The sequence below is a fragment of the Dermacentor albipictus genome, chromosome 7 (assembly GCF_038994185.2).
Source record: "Dermacentor albipictus isolate Rhodes 1998 colony chromosome 7, USDA_Dalb.pri_finalv2, whole genome shotgun sequence".
Classification (NCBI taxonomy): Eukaryota; Metazoa; Arthropoda; class Arachnida; order Ixodida; family Ixodidae; genus Dermacentor; species Dermacentor albipictus.
Window position 1 is genome coordinate 23,614,725 of NC_091827.1, and position 18,424 is coordinate 23,633,148.

Genomic DNA, 18,424 nt, shown 5'->3' on the forward strand with positions numbered 1-18,424 from the left:
ACAGTCTTTTTTCTTCTCTATTCCGGAAAGTGCAACGGTCACAACGCTTAACCTTTTAACTAGCAAGATAAAAAACCTGACCTAGAACGCATTTATTGTATTATTTCATCTCTATATTGATCAAACCCATACTATGTGATATATGAAAGGGTTTCTCTAAAAACTAAGTGAAATACAGCGGGTTGAAAATATTGTTGACCAGCGGGTTAAAGGCAAATGTGTGGCGTAAAACTTGTTTTTAGTACTTGCTTTGACAAGGCAAATGCGTGTTCTTGAGATGTATATCTATGGAGAAAAAAATAGCTTTCCTAAACGAAGAAAAACAATTTTGCATTAGCGATAATACGAACATCACGTTCGCTAAGAAGACTACGACGAGGCCTTCGAGCTTTTTCACCAAAACATCTGCTGGTGCTCACAGTCCATATTTTTGTTAATGCCACTGTCGAGCAGACACATGAGTAAAGATAAATTGAAAGGTGCAGATTAATATATGGGTTTGTCTAGTGTTTCTAGATGTTTTTGTAAGGTCGACAATAATGTTGAGCTGCCAGTTAAAAGGCTAATAAATAGCCCGTCGCGTTTCATGACCTCATTAATGAAGAGCCGTACACAAATGCCTCTACAGTTTTTCGAGATCTACAGCGCTTAAAACTCTATAGTGATGCTTTAGACGCAAATAAAGGCTGCTGAAGCCTCGAAGAAGTATTTGTCGTTCCAAATGCTGGGACCATTGCGTGCCAAATGCATGTATGCGCTCTGCTCTATTGCGTTACGTGCACCCTACGCCTTGTCTTGAGGCCCCCTGGCAAAGATTAAGGCGTTATTATTGTGTCATCTCGAGAAATTGGAGCCTATAGTGACGGCGTTTCTGACGGTGCAGAATGACGGTGCAGAACGCAACACACCAATGTGTTTAGATTTATAGGCGCATAAAAAAAAAAGTTACCCCCATGCAGTGAAAATTGTACTATTAAAAAGCAAAAAAAGAAAAACTCAGTTTTTCTCGTGATCTTTCCGTTTTGACTGCCAGGTATTTGCTTAAGACCTTCCTTCATTGTCTATGTGCTTCTGATAACTTCATCCGCCTAGGTATCGATATTATTCCACAGCGGCTTTACTAAGTTTTTTTTTGCAGCTCACTAGGTCCAGCTTTGGGACATAAAACCCTATCTCTTTATCCTTCTAATCTGCGTGTGTGTCCATTTCGGACCACACGGAAATCTCATATGCCTGTCCATATCTTTAGCGGAGAGTGTAGAGTAGCCATTGCTGCCCGTTCCTAGACATTGTATTGTTGTGTTCATGTATAAGCGTTGGGGTAAATTGGACACGTATTTATTATTTTTAGCTCCCTTCGTGTCTGATTTTATAAGATTGTGTTGATTTTTCTTTTTCTTATTTTAGAGTAATGTTCTTTAATTATGCATGGCGAAAACGAGCAGCCATTGACGGTGGAGAAGTGACCAATTTTCTTGCTGTTAAATTTTTCAATGAAAAAAAAAAACAGAAACAATGGAATAGCACAAATCGGGAATGAGCGGTTATCAGGAATCCGGAGAGGTCTTCCAACTTTGCTGCAGCTCTGTTTCCTTATTGGCAAAATTGTAGATTTAGCATATTGAGAACAGCTTAATAAAAAATCTAATATTTACCAGTCAACTTTCCTTACATATTGCTTTATCTCCAGGAAACGTGGTCTGGCACTTACGACAAAGGCCGGCGCTTGCCTTTATTCGGAGAATATTTTACACGATCCTTTCATCGTCCATAGAGCTGGGAATCACCGACAAGGGGTGAAACAAGTGCCATTGGATGTTCTATTGTACGAACGATAGACGTATTTCTCAGTCGACAGATAAGGGGGAACAAGGAGAGAAACTGTCATTTAACTGTACGTCAATGGCTCGAAGAATGAAGCTCCACCATTGGCACTTACTCACCCGCAAAAGTAATTTGTTTCTCTCTGGTTCTAATGTACACACTAAATGCACTATCAGGTAAGTCAGGAAAGTGCACCAGTTCAGTCATTCGCAAGTGCGTTTACCGTGCGGTTGCCTCTTCACTAAGTCGCCAATTTAAACCCCTTGTTCAGCCAATCGTAACCGACGGGAAAATGAAGGGTTGTTGGGGGGACTTTTGAAATTTGCGGCGTGTTCATCACTGGTACAGCGAAATAGAAGAAAGCTCGGCCTCTTTCCAGCAGTTCACGCTCACTGTCGTACTTTTTAGATTTTTCGTCAGCCTCAATACAGAAATCACAGTATTCAGCCACAGCTTTCGTATTACACTATTCTTTATCTACACCTTTGTATATCAACACCTTATATCCTTTATTGTCGCATTTAAGCTGCAGCAATAAAAGAAAGCAAACAATGACAAAAAGAATGTTTGTGCTGGTGTTTATTTTAATTTTGGCTTCAGGCGATAGCACAGGCTTTCTTATTTTTTTGTCATACAGATGTACCACTGAGCAGGAGAAAACGCCTACATGAAACGACACGTCGTTTTCTATCATTCGTTGTATCTCTCTCCACGGTACGCGCACTGGACTCGCCTATAACGTAATCAAAACGAGCACAATAACAAAAAAATGAATAAAATGAGCCCCTTTTCTTTTCATTCAGCTTGATTGGAAACTCAATTAAAATAATGCCTAACGGTGTTCTCAGCGGTTGCGCACCGATGTACTGCAGGGTCTATAATTTCGCGGCGTTTATCGTTAGGTATACTCGCCTTTTGTCACGCCTGACGCATTTACGAAGTGGTGGACCGGGTTAGATATTTTCGGAGCTTCGAATAATTCGTATTCGGCCATTTCGTACCATGTTTGATTTCTGCTTCTGGAAATATTGTATCGCAGCTGTCGCGTATTACGCCAAAAGCAAGGTTTGTTGTTTCTCTCCTTGGTTGACGCGCTTCCCGTTAAGAGCGGCGAGGTTCGTTGAGTGAACGGGTGCGGTGAAGCATAAAGCGTATTTATAAAGTGGGCGTGACTGCGACTTATTCTTTTGTGTGCAATAAATTGACTTTTTTAGGTGTTTATTGTTCAGGTGTGTCTGTTGTATTTACCAATGTTATATTATCTTCGTACATTGCACCCTTGATCCTTTCAATGATTTATATTCATGTTTTTTCGTATGCCCCCTTTTCATTCCCTCCTGTGTTTCATTCCTCCTGTGTTTTCATTCCCTCTGGGGTTCATTTCCTCTGTGTGCTGGTATGTTTCCAAATCTAATAATTACAATAATAATAATAATAATCTTACGTCGAGAGCTATTGCTTTCTCTTACGAAATTACTGTGAAATGAACGAAGTTTTCTCAACCGAAAAGTTAAAGAAACCAATCTTCCTAGTTCTAATATTATAAGCTGACTCATTGCTGAAAAGTGGGCTACTTTGTACCTTGCGTGGTACGTAGTTTTGAAATAGCGGACAGAGCTGGTTCTCCTGTCAGCGAAAGTTAAATTGAATTCTTCTTTCTTTATTTCTTTCTTTATTTCTTTCTTTTCTTCTTCTTCTTTTCTTGAGCCACGCGCGGGAACTATCTTTCCACGCATATCTGATTTATCAAACGCAACATCGAACATGCAAACAAATTGACACACGACAGCTCGCCCAGTTTTCTCAGAAAGCGCTATCGTATGAGAACATTTTTTCTTCATTCCAGCCCTAGCGTATCAACGCACAGAGATGATGGCTCCTAAACTAAATTTGTAGATGATTTCATGGTGGCTCGAACAGCATGCTTGTGTTTGTCACGTGCGTGTCATTTAGTAAGCAAATTCCCTTCATCGAGAGTATCAAACTTACCTGGGAAGGCATGCGCTGCATACGTGCTTAAGTCCGAGCTGGCGCAGAGGACATTATAACGTTATCTGTTTTGCTTAGAGACTGGCTGAACCGTTATCTGTGGCATTGCTTTTTTTCAAAGGTTTCGTCGCTGACACCTTCAAATAAACATACGAACTACCAAGCTCCGCAGCTTCCTACTGGCGCCTAATCCTGTAATAGGTCCATTGTCCAGTATTGTGCGCTCAACAACAACAACAACAACAATAAGAAAGACAGTAAACCAATAAACGGGAAATGTATCCTCCGCATATGACAGCGTCTGCTTCAAATTTTCAGACGATCAAATACAATTCCATGCTTCTTCTCCCCCACCCCCTTATTTTTCTTTTTTAATGCAACTGTTACTTTGATAAATCCAGGAGCTGTATTTAGAAAACAAAGCTCTTACGCATCTGTTTACTTAGGCTTGTCCTCCCCTACACAGATCTCAGGTTTCACGTCAGTCCGGATCACCGCACTGCAGTCGCCAATTCAACGCCCCACCTCTCCGTTGAAAACGTGCTCCAAGATGTGAGCTTCTTTCAATTTATTACTCTCAACGATCTGACACAGCACTTCGTGTTGTGCGTGAAGTACTGTGATCGTATGGAGCAAATTTTGTTTCGTTTTGCATGATGCACGTATATGCATCTTTATTACAGTGGTGTAGTTTAGATTAAGCTTAAGATGGGATGTGTAACTCAAAACCGGATGAAATCTGGTAAACTCTTTTGAGTGAGTGTGGATTACCGTTATATGTGGCTTCAATTAGTCATCGCCATCATAATTATTGTACAACTTGTGTAATCCTTTTTCACATCCTATGGACTACGTTGCTCAACCAGTTGCTCAACTACGTTGCTCAACCATATAGTACTGCATGGTCTGTTCATGCCCTATATGGCTGGCCCAGCTTCATATTAACTGCAACCTTGGGTATAGAGCGTAATAAATTAATCTCTACTATCTAATCAGTACACACCCTCCTCCTCTATGTTCAATTCACTGCGCTAAAATTTATTTACATCGCATGTTCAGCTGTTCTAAGCTTTCTTTCAATCCTCGCTGTAGGCTTTCAAGTTAATGCACGGGTTGTCTTCTGTGTGTTCTTTGCTACCAAATTCAGATACGTCTTAGTCTCGGTTATATTATCATTTGCTCACGCCGTATCTTCCTGATTACCGTTGCTCTACTTCGATCTTCTAACCTCACATGAAATATATACTTTTTCCTAAATGATTATAGTCGGGTTCTCGCATTCCAGATCATTTCCTATAGGTTTTCTACACCATTCTTAATCTCGTCAAAGCCCTTCATTCATAGTAGTTTCTCGACGTAGATTGTTTGCCTAAATAAATGCACAATGCGTTCACCAGCTCATCACTAACGGTAAACTTCAGCAATTGAAATATAATGCTAGCTTCTCGCAGACTCTCACGACCCGTAGGTGGAAAGTGGCGTCCCGTAGCGTAGTGTTATCAGGCAGGCTAATTGTTGAGGAGTTGCTCCCATGATTATTATTTAAGGGTAACAGACCTATGAAAAATAAAGAAGGCCTCTCATTCCAGTTGATTGATGAAGGTAGCATTTCAAAAGCACTTATCGCACATAAGGTTGTATAATGGTATAGTGAGTGTAAGTATATAATGATTTGCAGTAGCAATACTTCCTAATTCTTTCCGTGTATCAAATATAGCAACCCCGCAGCAGTACATACCTTAAAAGGTTTCTTTATTTTTGTTTATTTATGACTTTGTGACATTGAATAGCGCGCGTAGAACTTTTAGACTACGTTTTGACGTTTTATATAGAGTATGAGTTTTAAATGAACGTTATTTTCTTGCGCCAACCCATAACGCAGAGTGATATTTCAAGCTTCAGCGCGCGCGTCGCTCTCTGCGTGGTCACTGGAAGGCGATCGCGTGACGCGTACCGGGTAATCTCGCGAAGCACCATCTGTCGCAAGAAAGATTAGCGACGACACGACCGGGCATCGCAAAAAACTGGCCGACGTTAATGCATTCATTCTTCGCATAGTACTGTGAAAGACGCGCACGTATGCGTATATAGCGTAAGCGACGAGAGAGCACAAATCGAAAGAACGAAAAAAAAAAGAAATAGGCTCGAGAGAAGCGACTCACCTGAGCGTTTTCACGCTTATAGCGACACCTTCGTGCGTAAGTGAGCATCCCCGCGCAGCTGTCGCGATCGCATCCTCGCTTTCCTTCTCGCCCGCTCAACCACCTCCTACCTCCTCCTCACCAAAGCCCATGCACGCAACTGGTCCAGGTAAGGCGCTAATGGAGTTTCGGCCTCTTTTGCACGAACAGCAAGCGCATGTAGCTACCGTGCGGATGACGATGACGAAGCGGAACGTCGCACGCGAACCGCCGTCGTACGAACCGTATTCCACCGCTGCCACACACCGTGAAAGCGCTCTTCCGCGAATAAAAGTGGTCGAGTTGGTTTTTTGTCGCATAAATTGTTCGTCGCCTGCAACTCTTCGTACGCACTGACGACACGTTTGTGCTCTTGCATCGTACGTGCGCGCCGAATCACCGCCGTTTGCAGTTTTTTCACGCGGATTCATCGCGAGTGATGCGCACGATGGGAATGAATGATTTTCTGTCACGAGACGATCGACCCAGGCATAGTGCAGGTGCATACGATGATGGTCTTTCGACAGATATGCGAAGGTTAGTTACACACGTGGATGGCGAAAGGCACTTTTTCTTTTCTTTCTTCCTTCCCACTGCAGGCCTCCTTGTGTCGGGTCTGTGATATCGGGACAGTGATGGAACGGGTGGTTTGGGTGAGGTCACTTGCACTGTATTTTAATTTCAAGCGGCAATGTGTAATTCCTTTTTTGTCGTTGTTGTTGTTGTTGTTGATCGGCAACGTCCAGTTTACAAGTGCTTCGACATGTCGGAGACTGCGCATAATATACAGCTTGTCCCGTCTATCATGCGCCAAGATTTAAAGATATGCAAATGCAGCGTAGCTGGACAGAATCAAGGTAATCTTGTTTGCCGTCACTGGGAAATACTCAGACTATATCTTGCATACCACTTAATCACATAAGTAGTCGTAATTAATTAATCAACGCCTCAAATATTAAAGTTATATGAAAAGTGTCAATGAGAAAATTGTGGAGCACCATGGGAAACTCCCGATACAGCTTACTGTGGCTGAATACGTGCTACTGAAGGAGCTTTCCCAATCGTGAAAGAAGCTCGAGAATACACGTTAAATTGTCGCGCGACAGGCTGCACTTTGTGCGTATTCGCGGGATTCTTTCACGCTCGGAAAAGTACATTTACTTAGCACGTACTGGGCAGCAGAAAGCTGTATCAGGAGTTTTCCAGCTTCCTCTACAATTTTGCATCTAGCACCGCTGCAAAGTTTGCCCGTGGCTTGTGTGAAATTATACTATACAAGATTCTCTCTCTCTCTCTCTCTCTCTCTATATATATATATATATATATATATATATATATATATATTCCACCCAGCGCGGGAGAAACTTTCTCGAACGAAGCTCTCGCATAAACTAACAAATCTCTGACGAGGTTTCACTACACCGGAGCCCCCTGCGACAAAAGACCGCTTGGTCAGCGAATTCCCTCCCTCATGCCAGCGCGCCCTCTGTTGTCCGGCGCCCGCGGGACGCTAAGTGATCGCCCAGATATTTCACCTTTCGCCTCCCCCCTGTATGCCAAAACTCGGTCTGCGACGAGAAACATCCGGATGGGAGCGGGGTGCGGCATTATCAAATTAATGCCTTCGCGGCTAGCCAGGCCGAGGATCTTTAGACGCGTTACCGGGTTGCAATGGCGTTGCCGCCCTCCCACTGAGGCTCCCGCTGAGTCTGCTTGTTGCCCAAGGCAGCCTTTCTCCTGCGTTTTCCTGCACACTGTTGTTACCACGTTATCTGTTCCTTTGTATGTGTGTGAACAGCCGGTCGATATGTCTGTAAAATAGTGATGAACACCGGTGGATGTCGGTTATTGAACGGGCTCCACGAGCTTCCTTGTTCGGCTTAATTTGTACGCCTACAGGGATTTGTTTCTTGTTACGTAAGTGTAGTTTATACTTATTTATTTACTTACTTCTGTTGGAAAAAAAAACAAGTAAATATCGTTAGGCACTTGATTGATGCGTGAGGAAGCTATACGCTTTGTGGAATTCTGAAAAAAATTGAACAATAGACAAAAGCACGAAACTTCAGTTGTGTTATTTATTGTAGTCGTTTTTTTTATATATAGACTACTTGCTTTGAGTTTCCACTTCTACTTCAGAAAAGCAGTTAGAGCGGGTGAATAGCGTTTTTTTAACTGTTCGCTAAATACGAGGTCAAGCGAAATATGGTCCAGCGGTGAGTGTAACAAAACGTGGAGCTCGGTACATTCTATGATGGCTTTAAATTTAGAGCACTTTCGCCCGACATTACGTCATGAAAGGCAACTGTCATAATAGCACTCACCTAAGTGCTACAATGTCTTACGCCCATTTCACGGAGCGTACGCAGCCGGAAGCGTATTTCACTGTAGTCGAAAAAACAACACCCGACATACCAGACTGTCAAGTACTGAAACAAACAACACATACAAACCATCATAACCTGTGATTTTTATTTCCACAAGGGAGGCCTAAAGGACTGTACATGTAGGACAGATACATTTATGTTATAGAAAGCAGTTTCGTAAGAAAGATATGTACAATTCGTGCCATCTTTGCAATATTTGCATGAACATTTGAAAAAAATTTATTATGCCCTCTGTTCTTTATATTTCCCTTCTACGTGTGGGACAGCCGGCCGTTATTATCAGCAAGACAACAGCAAAAGCATCCCTGAGAGCAAACCACTTTTCCCACTGGTGGACAAGGCATCTGGCGACAAACAGAGGCCGTGTAATAATTATACGGACGTTGAATATGCGAAATTTGAACCTACACAACGATCGCTAAAAATATTTTGGCAATCTTGCGACGGAAATCGTGGTGCAGCCAGAACAAGCCATGCGTGTTATTTGCGACGCTGTCAGAAGCTGACAGTCATGGGTATTTATGACGCCTACTACCACCTCCACTTGCCCTAAGCGTTATAAAAACACCCCGCCAAAGACATGTCTCCAGGGGAATCTCGTACCCGGGACATTTCGCTAATTCGATTTTGGGCCACCCATCCCTAACGCTTGACTACTGCACTTAAAAGCTCAGCGGGATGCTGTATATTCCTTATTTTTAGTAGGCTTTCCAAAAATGTTGTAAGTACAAAAGTGGTGGAAGAAGCTCGGTATTGTGAGGTGCATCATAACGTATGAAAGCGGTAAGAACTAGGGAGCTTGAGCAAGCATAAGAAGCTGTGGTGAATAGAAAACTTCCTTGCTGGGCTTGCAGGACTACGTGGTTTCGAAGAGTCGCAGGCTTGAAATCGCTCATCATATTTGTAACAGGATTAGTCTGCATAGACGAACAGGTATTACGGGAATCGTGAGAATAGGCTGGGCTGCCGGTGTGCCGCTTGTGGTACCCAATGGTGCAGCGTTTAAGAAAAGCGTGTGGAACAATTGAAGAAGGATGCAAATTTGCCGGCTCATCTGCTAGAATTACAACTCTTCTGGTTTTTTACACCCTCAGTTGTATATCCACCTTGTAACGAACCTTTGTACACTTACATAATAATAGTCTGCAATACGCCTAACTGTACTGAAATTTATGAAAGCCTATGATATCCAGGCTATTGAATAAAAAGCCCTGTTTTCAGTTCTAGGCCATAGCTTTACTAAGTTTGCAAGCTCGCCGCCGTATCAAGGTCCACAGTGCGCTAAGGCAAGCCACGTGTTGAAATTATTTCACAGTCCTCCAAAATTTTGTCCCTGATAGACTCATTGTATATCATTTTTCCCTCTTCTTCTTCTTTCTCCTTTTATTCCCTTTACCCCTTTCCCCAGCACAGGGTAACCAGCGGGTATTTACACTGGCTAACCTCCCTGTCTTTCCTCTCCTTTGTCTTCTCCTTGGTAAGTAGAAAACTGTTACATAAACCTAAAATTAAAATAATGGACGTTGATATCTTGCTCCTCTACGGCTACGCATAACAGTTGTGCTGATGACGCAAACGGCATTCGCCGTAAAATATTCGAGGTTTTGTCAGGAGGCGCAAATATCATACCTATTTGATCAATCGTCGAGCACTTATTACATCTTCCTCTGTTTTTTTTTCTTTTTGTTCGCGCTTCTATATTCCTTTCTTATCATAGTGCCATTCATATTACGAGAACGAGCGTAAGCGAAGAAAGGCTTGACCGACGACTAGTGTGTTTTCCCATGTTACGGCCTCCACAAGAGCACGTCGGTTCAAAGAACCGGTGTTTCAACCGAACGTGTAATTTGAGGGGTTAGGTGTGACTGCACGCGCGGAAGTGATGACCGCCCGCTGCGAACGGCTGCTCAAAGCGGGTTCCAACTCCACTTAGCGCGGCGAATATGTGATTTTAAGCGTGTCAGAGGGTTCCCCTAGGTGCCACTGGTGTAATTACATCGTACAGAGTTGTTTCCGAACATGGCTTGAGCCTGGACCTCACTCCGTTATGCCTTAATCTAGTTTAAGTTCTTTTTTTTTCATTCTCCTATAGTTCATTCATTTTCTTATTTCTTTTTTTTCGCTTCATAAGGTAAGCGAACAGGATTTGAGTACATGGGACGTTTCCCAACTGCACCAGCCGCGGGAGCACGCATTTCATATCGTTAAACATTCTATCGCTCCCCCACGCAAAGCACTCCTATTTTATGACTATTCTCTTTATTTAATGTCTTGCGATGTCACTGACCGGTGATATCTCCACATACTCGAGCGGCAGAATGAAAGACAAATTTTGTTAGCCAACCTAGTGCCATGCCTAGCGTAACCTAGTGCCACATGACATGACATGACATGACATGACATGACATGACAAGAACATTATTGAGGTCCTCTTCTGCAGTCCTGAAGAGCTCACGTTCAGGGGGACCTGGGATGATCCGAAGCTAGTGCCAAGGTTTCACAATTACCTTCATAAGCTCGAGGAGACGATATTTAAAGCAAGTTCTGTGCCTTGTAATTGTAACAAGCCTTGGTTATTTGCTAGTTTGGAAAACAGGCTTGCCTATTCTTTTTGTAGTTCCCCATTTGCGAAAGAGTAGGCACGCGTTGTGCATCTCTCGGTGGCACTTGTCAGCTGGCTCCCTCCCTGTTTCCTTTGTGTGCTTTTATGTTTCCATAACTAATAATAATAATAATAATAATAATAATGATAATAATAATAATAATAATAATAATAATAATAATAATAATAATAATAATAATAATAATAATAATAATAATAATAATAATTGTTGCCATCTTAGAATAATCTTACATCAGAAGGCTGTTATTATTATTATTATTATTATTATTATTATTATTATTATTATTATTATTATTATTATTATTATTATTATTATTATTATTATTATTATTATTATTATTATTATTATTATTATTATTATTAATAATTCCCCGTTTCTGTCTTTTTCCAACATATGTCTGCTGACGCCACCTCCACTGCTTATAAAGTTTCATTAGAAGATAGATTGCTAAGAAATGATGAGACAACTTTATAGAACTGTAGGCAACCAGTTGCTCGCCGCCAACCTCCTTCCATAAATTGTGAGTCGTTAGCCTGAATGAAAAAAGAAGGAGATCTCTACTTGGGTCCAGATATACGTATGGCAGCGAACAGCGCCCAACCTTTGGCAACATCTTAACACCTTTGTCACAAGCGAACGTAACACAACCCCGTATTCAAGCTGTGAATCTATATAAGAAAGAGCATTCTTCGTGCCTTTATGCAAATAAAAGCACAACACACCTTGTTCTATAAGCTGCTTATTTGGGGGGATATTGTAATTCATATCCCTTCCTCGCCACATCATCTGCTCACTAGAGCACGGCGTGCCCGCATTGTTAGACACGGTGGTGTGATCATGACGGAGGGAGTAGTTGGGGACGTGAAGGAAGCGTGAAATGTGCTGCCGGCTTCTATATGCCTCGACAGCTGGACGGGCTGAAACAACGGGTTTGTGTTTGGGTGTTGTATGACTGTCTGCGCGCTTGGCATAGCGCGGGGGGTTTCAATCCTTTGGTGAGGCCGCGTGGTTACGTGCAACATTTACCGTGGCATAGTTTCTTGATTCGTCGTCCCTTCGTGCCTGCTTGCGTTTTACGACTCGCGAAACTTGGCGCGTATGCGTTCTAATGGGCGCGACGAAGGGGGAAGCCTACCCGCTGTGCTCACCAGATGGCGCTGCGGCTTGCGCTTTGTTTCAAAACTGCCTGACGCCTGCGTTCCTCCTCCACCCTTTACCCATCTATCAGTAGAAGCGTGGCCCGCGGTAGACTGCGCTGTTTCCAAGAAGAACCGGGTCTTAACTGCCCCTTGTCGCATTTGTTTTAAACGCATTCGTTGCTGCTGACTCTACTTAACACGAAGGCTTCTCGTCTATTGACAATGAAATTATTTGGATCCTTTGGGGATTATAAATGAAGTCTGTAGTTCGACGACAGCTCGTCTAGTTGCGAAGTAATGCCCTGAAACAAAATAAGAGCTCAGTGCTCAAAAGACGTTTCGCCTTCCAGACCGAAGCCTCGTTTAATGTTCCATGTGGAAGGCGAAAATCCTTCTCACTCCTTAGAGCTCATTGCTTTCAAAGGCGTTCCTGGTTTTATGAGTAATTATTTGTTGAACATTGGAGCTGTATGTCTGCGCTGAGCCACAGCGGATCCACCAAAATTTTTGTGTCCTCTCCAAGGCACCGTCCATAAACAAAGTTGACGCGATCCCGAATTAAAAAAAAAATCAACTGAACTGCTGCGAAGACGTCGAATGTAGAATCAAATTAAACATTTCAATTTGTTGTCGTTTTTGCGAGCGACATAGCAGCCCATAGAATTAGAAGCGCCGTGCCTTACAAAAGCAGAAATTCACCTTTATGTTATATGAACTTTTCTGGCTGGGGTGGCAGCCTACTCAATAACAGTGCATTATATTAAAAAATCGCACAATCCCCACCGCGATGTGCGCATATGCAAAGGTTTCACTTTAACCTTTGCGTGCGCGAGGACAAGTTAAAGGAACAAGAAGTTCGCGAACAAGCCAACAACCGCGCAAAAAGCGATGGAACGAAGAATGTTAGGCGTAACAGACAGGAAGGGAGCGGTGTGGGTCAGCGAGCAAACTGGACTAGCCGATATTTTAATTGACATTAAGACAAAATAATGGAGCTGGGCAGGCCATGTAATGCGTAGGGTAGATAACCGTTGGACCATTATATTTACAGAACGGGTGCCAAGAGAAGGGAAGTGCAGGCGATGACGGCAGTCAACTAGGTGGGGTGATAAAATTAGGAAATTCGCCGGCGCAAGTTGACAGGGGTAATTAACAAGAGTAACTGGAAATCGCAGGGAGAGGCCTTCGTCCTACAGTGGACATAATATAATCTGGTGGTGGTGGTGGTGGTGGTCGTGATGACGATGATGATGATGATGATGATTTTATTAAATGAACGCGTCCTAATGCCAGTCAATGATGGGCGTTTACAAGCTTATAATACGCTAAAGAGAAAAGAAACAATCAACCTGCTGAACGTCAGTGTATGTTGACGGTCTGGTTGATGATGAATTCTGGATGCCAGCGTTACAGCTCATACAAAACGTGGAAAGAACAATGAGGGACCGGACTAGGTGCTGTGTACCGCAGAACACTCTGCAAACAAGAAGTGACAGCAATTTGTTTTGTCCCTTCTTCTTTTTCCTACGCTTTGTGTGTGCTCCAACATTGCCACGAACAACCTTGTTCAACACGGCCCAGAGACGCACGGAAAAGCTTTGAGATGCCTCGCTAATATAGCTGCTAAAGCACCTGCGCTCTGCTTCAGACGCTGAATTCGAAGTCACTACTTTGCCTTTCATTTTTGCCGCTAACAGGGAACCACTGTCCACCAGTTGAAAGCGAATCAAGTAGGGAGAAAAATATTCAAGAAAGTGCAATTTTGTAAGTATGGTGTTGTAAGTCAAATGCAACGTTGTGAAACTAGTAAGCATAGGCTGGCTCATAAGTGTCCTTCAAACAGCATTACTGAACTCGTGTAGCTTTATTTTCCGGCTTTTATGGTTGGAAAAGGAAAGAAACAAACACCGAGGAACGGTATGCTAATGCTCTTCAAACGGGAAGGCGTCAGAGGAAGCGGCTCTCGCACCAGCCAGAAAGCTGTATACGCATGGTTCTGTCCAAGACGCTTGTCTTGGCTGTGGCTTGTTTCGGAGCCCGCGACTGTCAGGACCTTTTGCTTGGAAATCCATCACACTGAGCCATGCAGTCTCCCTGCGTATGGACGGGGAAACGTAATTAGGGTGAAGGAAAGCGCAGGTGAAGGATCGAGGTGAGGGAATCCCACTGATGATGATGCACCGACACAAACACTGTTACTACACGAATTTGTGATAGGCAAATGTCTGTGGACCCGTTGCCCTATGACCCCGCAGAAGATTTACAGCGCTCGCTACAGCAGCGTCACCTACGGTCTGCTTCACTCACGTTTAACGCTGCGAGACAATTTTGAAGTGAACTGATTTCGTATTTTTTTTTCGAGAGTGCTTCTTCCAGTGAGGCGAGCGACGCGTAGTCATTTTTGACAGCGAAGCGGCAGAGTAACCCAGTGGACAGGTCATCACGCCCCGCCCCTGACTTGGCAGACGAGTCAAGGCTTTTTAACGCCGTAGCGTTAAAGGCCCTGTGTCGCAGAAAATATGGCATTGGTGTCAGAGTCAGCGCCAGCGGTGGTCACGTTGTCCGGATAAGAAGATTCGTCCCGAACCATGCATCTAGCTCCAAGCAGGCTCACCGCGTGACAGAGGCGTTACTAAATTATTTGAATTTCTCAAACTAAGATGCGTCGAACTATTTGTTAAATTCGACTTGCACTACCTGTAGACATGATATCGTCGGATTGTAATTCGGATATGCGAGCAAGCATAATTATGTTAGGCGGAAACTCGAACACAAACGCCTCTTCTAGCTGTGGTTCGAGGTCTGTCTTAGTAGGAGCGACGTGCTTCAGAAAGCTCGCCTTTGTGCATAGCGTTCGCCGCCAACGTCTCCAGGAAAACGTTGGGGTTACGTAAGCTGCAGTTGCCGGGAAGCGTGAGAAGCAGTCAGGGATCTTTGAGTGCTAACGCGTTAAACTCTCAAAGGCGGAGCTTAAGCGTCTTCCCAAAGTTTTGAAAGAGCGGAGGGAAGGTAGCGTTCTATATTTCGCATCTGGGTATAGCGTTCTTGCCAATCGGCTTGTGCGCGTAATTTGTTAGGATTCATGGTTCCGAGCAGAGGGGGCTGCAAACGTTGTGCTAAAGCTTGATATACTTTGCCCCTGAATTTGCTAAAAAGGAGGGTTATTCAACAAAGGCAATGTGAAAAATGCATATCAACTTAGTTTGGCGTACTGTGCACGTCCCCCCCCCCCCCCAAAAAAAAAAAAAATACTGGCGCTTCGCTTCGAGGGTGCGAAGCAGCAACAGCGATAACAAGGTTTTAGCGTTGCGTTTGAACTCCTCGGGCGGTGTTTTAGCTATACGCGAGTCCTACAAACGTGGACCCGACATACACGGGTGCAGCAAGGTTTCTGGCACCCTCAACAGCTTTCACGCACCGTACAGGGCCTGTAATGGCTTCGCAACGTCGACTCTACACAGCGACTAAAATGACACCACTTTCAGGTTTGAGCATTGATATTGTTTTGGGCTTTTTAATATTTAGTAGGCTGAGAAGGTATAGCATAAAGGCCTAGTGCTGTTTATATCATCGCTTATGTTATTCGTTCGCCGGCTGCGTTATTTGAAAATTTGTTGGAATATTTGCTAAAGAACGTAAAACCTCACTCGAGCAACTGTGGGAGTTGAATAGCATATCATCTACCTTGCATATGCGGTCAATATCAGAGTACAAGTTCTCCGTTGATAAACTTGATTGATCATATTTATACATGCGGATCGCATTGCAAAGTCACATCATCGTTCTAAATAACTATTGTGTACACTGCACATATCGAATATCATTTGGCGCGTTTCCGGGGGTCTATGTGGTTATATGTTAGTATGTGTGGACTCCGACACTTCTTTCAAAACGCGCCATGTATACAGTGCTTCGTACTTTGTAGATGCTATTGTCCTAGTGGAATTGTCCCGTCATTGTGACTCAGTGTTCGTATCGTCTTTTGTTGAAATAAACTTTTTCCAAACGCAATTGCCACGACTCGGACACTTTGAAAACTTTCCGTGTATACAAGGCTTCATACTCTGTATATATTATCGTCCTAGTAGAATTGTGCGGTGTTTAAGGCATAGCCGACGGCCAAAAAACAATCGGCAGGGGTGTCAGTATAATCGCTATCCCAAAATAAGTTTATTATTGCATAGACGAATAATATTTATCGCCAGAGTTATGTGCAAAAGAAGTACGCTTTTTGTGCATGAGTACACAAAGATTTAAAAAGGTGTGCAAGATAGAGAGAGAGAAAATAATGCAGAGAAAGGCAGGGAGGTTAACCAGAGGTAGTTCTGGTTGGCTACCCTGCGCAAGGGGAAGGGTTAAGAGGGATAAAAAGAGAAACAGGGTAGAAGGGGGCAAATATTAAAGAAAGGAAGGCGCCCTGCTGAGCGCCGAACGTATATAACTGTTGATGATGGTGCACGGATGGAAATGATAAAAGCTAAAAGGCGTTAAACTCTGAGCTAAAGGTATGATAATTGTACATATATATGATAGTGGGCATTGCTTCACTATTCTTTTTCAGTATAGTCAACAAGACAAAGACCTAAGGAGGCTGATTGAAAGACAGCGAATAATTATTGGAAAAACGCTGGCTTAGTCTTGCTTTTTAAAACGACCTTTAATGGTTTACCCAACGCACTCCACATCTCTGGGGAAAAGTAATTATTATCCTATGAGATGTCAGCGCTGTTTTTGAGGCACACCTGTCACCCTTCATTAGGTATGACGTGTCGTTTTATACCACGCGGAAATATCCTGGGGCCGTCTGGAAAACGAAGAAATTAGCATAAAGCTATTGGCCTCGAGCTCCACCACTGGAAAAGCTGGCGCCACCGTCGGCGTGACGTGCTAGGAGGGATCACGTGGACAAAGCGGCCGCGTCGGCTGCTTCGGGCGCGCCGAAGCGAGCTGAAAACGAGTTTAAATTCCCTCGTACGCTGCGGTCCTCATTTAGTGGCGAAATTTTCCCGCTTCGAGTGTCTCCTTTACAACGCTTGAAAGCACTACAATAGGTAGTGGCTGCCCTTGAAGGCGCGCAACTTGGTAGGCTACTGCTCGGTGCCGCAGGGCCGGACGCACGTAATGGAGGCCGGTGTCAGGCTTATTCACACGTAGCCACAGGACAAGAAGCTGCGTGAAGCTTGGCTCGCGAAACGTAAAACCAGCAAACAGTCATCGGCTACAGCTCGGGTATGCAGCAAGCACAGACGCGAGGAAGCTTTCTGCTACGGTGCCCGGTCTGCGAAACGCGCACTGAGACGCTCGCCCGAGTCCGCTGCCCGACTAATGTCATGACGGTTTGGTCTATGAACTTGTCGATGCTATAGATACTGGCAAGCTGAATGGAGTGGAAAGGCAACGGTAAGAAGCACATTTTAAAAAAGCATGGCATATGGTAATGCTTGTGTTATGAATTAATGCACTGGATTACAAAAAAGGAGCAGCGGGAAATGGCACGCTGAGAACACCGATAAACATACAGTGCGACGCAACTCGAGAAATAATATTGAAAGGTCAAAGAATTTAGAAGAAAAAAAAAGATTGAATCGTCGCGACGGCACATCACAGTCCCCGTAGGCGTCGAAGTCTCTACAGTGAAGTTATTTTTGAACAGCTCTGATAGCACCCACGCAACAGTGGTTGCTTGCATACTGTCAAATGCTCATACTCTGCGGCCTAAAACTCATGGCACGGTGCGAAAACGCGCGCGCGGAGAAAGCGACACAGTGCGCGGACAAGCATGCAGACGCGCAGTCGGTCGCTGCGAATCTGCGCGATCGCTGCGTTGAGGCTTCGTTCTATTACACTCCATTTAGTTATACAAACACTATAAGAACATATTTCACATAGTGTGCTGCCAGCGTTTACCTACCTTTCACGCAAGAAGCCGGTTCGGGAGACTCCATCGCGGCGACCGCGCGCAGTGGCGTTCGCTGTACGTATTCGGTAAAGAGATAGCGTCTGTAAACGATTCTGTGCTTTCAGTTTACCCAAGATTATTATTTAGACAGTAAGAAACTTCTATCGTTTCGACAATACTTACAGAAATGTCCGGGAGAACTCGCGCGTGGTGTTTTCAGTGAGCGCTGACAGCAAAACCTATGAGGCGGGCGCCTAGTGATCCCTCATACTACGCCAGCGAGGCGCTTCCGATAGAGGGCGACTCCGTAACTCCTCGCCGCCAATACGAAGTTTTCATGCGCCCGCGACACATGGGCAATAAATGAAGAAGACGGACATAA